The sequence below is a fragment of the Zingiber officinale genome, chromosome 9A (assembly GCF_018446385.1).
Source record: "Zingiber officinale cultivar Zhangliang chromosome 9A, Zo_v1.1, whole genome shotgun sequence".
NCBI lineage: Eukaryota > Viridiplantae > Streptophyta > Magnoliopsida > Zingiberales > Zingiberaceae > Zingiber > Zingiber officinale.
The window spans coordinates 50,519,858-50,523,872 of NC_056002.1; the positions used below are offsets into that span (position 1 = coordinate 50,519,858).

At 42.5% G+C, this 4,015-nt stretch overlaps 1 long non-coding RNA gene across 1 annotated transcript; it reads left to right on the forward strand.

Annotated features, from left to right (window-relative positions):
* Positions 1-1,364: 1,364 nt before the first annotated feature.
* LOC122021666 lies at positions 1,365-2,014 on the forward strand. Its single transcript, XR_006122603.1, has 3 exons — positions 1,365-1,397; positions 1,471-1,563; positions 1,832-2,014. It is a non-coding gene; the product is annotated as an uncharacterized LOC122021666 (long non-coding RNA).
* Positions 2,015-4,015: the final 2,001 nt, after the last annotated feature.

The window sequence follows — 4,015 nt, forward strand, 5'->3', positions numbered from 1 at the left end:
TCCGAAGTTGTGGGTTTGAACCCCAGCTTCTACAAACTTATTTAAAACTTCTTTCTTTTTGTAACCCTACTAAACGACCTCCAAAAATTACGTAAAAATACTCTAAAAATTCCTAAAAATCTCTAGAATATTTTAAAAGTATTTCCAAATATTTTTATGGATTTTTAGAACTTGAAATAGGGAAAATTGGGTCGTTACAATTCCCCATACCTTATAAAAAGTTCGTCCTCGAACTTGGAATAGCTCTGGATACTTCTGTCTCATACTGTCCTCCCGCTCCCAAGTGACTTCCTCGTGCTTCTGGTTCTGCCAGATAACCTTCACTAGTGGCACTTCTTTATTTCTTAGTCTCTTGACTGCTCTGTCCACTATCTGTGTAGGTCTGTTCTCATAACTAAGATCCTCTTGGATCTGCACTAACTGAGGCTGAATCACTTGGCTCGGGTTGTAAAATACCGGAAATAGGCGAATATTAATAAGGGAATTTTTCAGAATTTTTGGAAATTTTTCTGGAATTTTTCGGAGCTCGTACAGACGAGTTAACGGGGGATAAAAACGGGGGCCAGAAAAGCCTGTTTAGGTTACCCCGTTTAAGTGAGGAAATGTTTATATTTACATTTCCTTTTTCTTTATTTTCTTTTCTTTCTTTTTCTTTTTTCCCATATTCTTTTCCTCCTGCGTGCCGATCCTTGCCCAAAACCTTGCGGCGATTTCTCCCGAGCCCTAACCGGCGCCGAACTCCCTCTCCCTCTTCGCGTACAAAATCTCTCGGCCAAGGGCTTTCCCTTCTTTCGGTCTCCACCCTCTCGGCGTGAAGTTCCCGTGCCCTAGCCAGCCCCGGCCGACCGGCGACTTCCCCTCCTTTCCTTTGGTCCGACGAGACATCACCGGCACTGGAGCCCTAGGTTTTTCCTTCTCCTTCACCACCTCGCGGCGACTCCTTGCATTGCCTTGCCTCTTCGTTTGCTGTCGCCGAAGGTGTGCCCTTGCCGGATCCCTCTGCCGAAGCTTCTCCCTGTCCAACACAGCCGCTGACCCCTCTTCTAGCCTCTGCCCCGACTCCAGTGGTGCTATCCCTGTGCCTTAATTCATGACCGCCGCCCCTCTGCTGCAATTTGGCAGCACAACCACCACTGGTGAGCCTTGTTTGCCGACCTCAACAGCCCTTTCGGTGACTGCTGTTTGGGGTAAGATGTATATAAATATTGAATTAAATCCATTGTTTGTTTGGTTGCATTGGATTGATTTCGTTCAGGTGAGGTGTTAATGGTGGATGGAGGATAGATTCATCATGGGTTTGGTTTCGGATCGGAGAAAATAGTGCCAAATCCTTTATTGTGTTTCTGCTCGACAGTGCCGAAGATGACACAGAGCTATGCCGTAGTCGGATCTTGGAGGTAAGCTTCGGTTGTTGATTAGGATTTATGCTTGATTGGTTATCGATCTTGATTCTTTATATGATCCGGACAGTGAAGAATTTTCAGCAGCCAACGTCCCTTAATGGCAGCAAGTTCCAGCCAGCAACTCTTTGGTTTCAGTACAAACTAGTGGTTGTGAATTAAGGTAAGGAACATGATTATGATACATGTTGATTTAAGTAGGAATTGGTACATACATAATTGCTTATGTGTTTGAATTAGATGATTGATTATGTAGATGTGTAATCACGTGTAAATGGAATTAAGTTTAGATTCTTGATTTAATGGTGGATTGTGGATTAGGTTTATGTTATTAAGTTAATTAGGGTTTGCCCCTAATTTGGTGTAAGAGATTTTTATTTAGCTATTTATAGGAATTAGCTAAATAAAATGTATATGTATTGGTGAAACAGGACTTTGACACAAGACGAGCATCTCGATGTTGGATTTGATTGGATTGAACCTGCTTTTGGAGGTGGGTACCTCTTGACTTATCTTTTATGATATTGTCATTGGATATGCATAGTATTTTATAACTACATGCAATGAACATGCTTGCCTTTGGTATGTCACTGTTTGATATCCATAGCATGTTAGGTTTGTCGCCTGTGATGTATCCGTGCTTATATCTCGTGATTTGTTGTCATGGTTATCTTGTTACCATGAGTATCTTAGTTTCTAGAGTGACATACCATGCTTACTGAGGTTAGGACTAGGATTTGGATTGTTGTTTCTGGTCTGTGTATCTAGATTATCTGATACTTAGGTTTTTGTGTCATATCAGATTTGTGTACCTCTATTTATATATCATATATGATTCGGGTGTTTAGACCCTGATTCTTTGATCTGTGTATATTGTTGGTACATATGCTATGGAAGAGGGATATGATTTGGGTCTAGGTTGTTATACCTTAGAGGACTTGTATACCCTAGATCCGTGGATTTGACTTACTGATACTGTGGTACCCATATTATGTATATATGGATTTTTCTATGCTGATCAGGATATTCCATACTTATTATGTTCAGGACATAGGGTTATTGATATTCTATCTGACCTATGTACTCTAGATCTTGGTATGTGACCATCGCTTTTACAGTACCCATTTTGTATGTATGGATATGGTTATGTTGATCAGTTTTTGCCATGCTTAGTGTCATGCATCATGATTGCATGCTGTGCGATAGTCGACTCCATTGTCGTTGAGCACATCGCCAGTTACATGGATCTGCACACACCACCACTCATGGGTTAGTGGTCGATTCAGGCAGTGTGTGTTGCAGCAGGGACTTTGTTTGGCTACGTTGGTCCGCTCATGGGTAGTGTGACACAACGTGTTAGCCGGCAGGGATTCCTCCCCGTCATCGTGTACCGGGAGTTGAGAGCATTGAGCTCCCCCATTTATGATTTGGGGTCACAGGACAGGAGTACTCCGACAGCATCCCGTCCACTCGGTCACTCATCAGGAGCAGTGACGACAGAGTGCACGGTTGTCACAGCCCTACCCACTCGGTCTCGCCATTTGTGTGTGAGATGACTGACTGGCGTCAGGGGTGACCAGGACGCATCATTGACATCATATGCATTGATGCATTTATTTCTTGTGATTGTGTTTGCTGCATTTATTTGCTGCATTTGGTTGGATGCATATGTTTGACATGCATACAGGATTTAGGGCACTTTCGGTTTGACGACCCTTTTGTTTGGATAGGAGTTCCTGGTGAGTACAACTTCCTTAGTTACCTTTCAGTTTTGCATCTTTCCTAGATATATGATTAGGAAGCTGTATTCCATGTTTATTGCTGTTAGATATATCTTACTAGGCATGTCTATTGGTATTCGCTGAGTTGTTGAACTCACCCCCGTGGACTCTATATTTTTCAGGTACCAGGTTATTTATGGTGTCGCTTGGAGCATCCTGTCTGCTGGTCCCCACGTCACATCAGAGGACTTATCGGTTTCACGTATGTTTTGCTTGTTTTTATGTATCAGTTTGTTTAGCTCGGTACTCTGGTTTTTATTTTTGGAGAGTTGATGTTGTTATGTGGTGTTTTGTATTTGTTATTGGTTGTGTAAGCCTAGCCGGCTAGCAGTTTTGTGTTTTGGTTTTGGTACAGCCGAGTGGGCTGTTTTATTTTTTTTTTTTATTTATTTATTATTAACTGCGTGGTGTTTGTTTTCTTTTATTGTTATTATTCCAGCCGCATGTGGCTGAGGTATATAGTGCTTGTAGAAAAGTTTCAGATTGTCCGCCGTACAGGGGAGATGCTGCCGAAATTTCTTCGGACAGATACTCCTCCGGGGCGTGACACGGGTCATGGAGACACTTCTTTAGCATGGAGACATGAAATACATTGTGTATTGCTGACATGTCTTGTGGTAAATCCAGCTTGTAAGCTACTTTCCCAATCCTTTCTGTGATCAGGTAAGGTCCTATATAACGAGGACTTAATTTGCCCTTCTTGCCAAATCTCATCACTCCCTTCATAGGAGCGACCTTGAGAAAGACTGAATCCCCTACTTGGAATTCAAGTGGCCTACGGCGTGTGTCAGCATAACTCTTCTGTCTACTCTGGGCAGTCTCAATTCTCTGTCT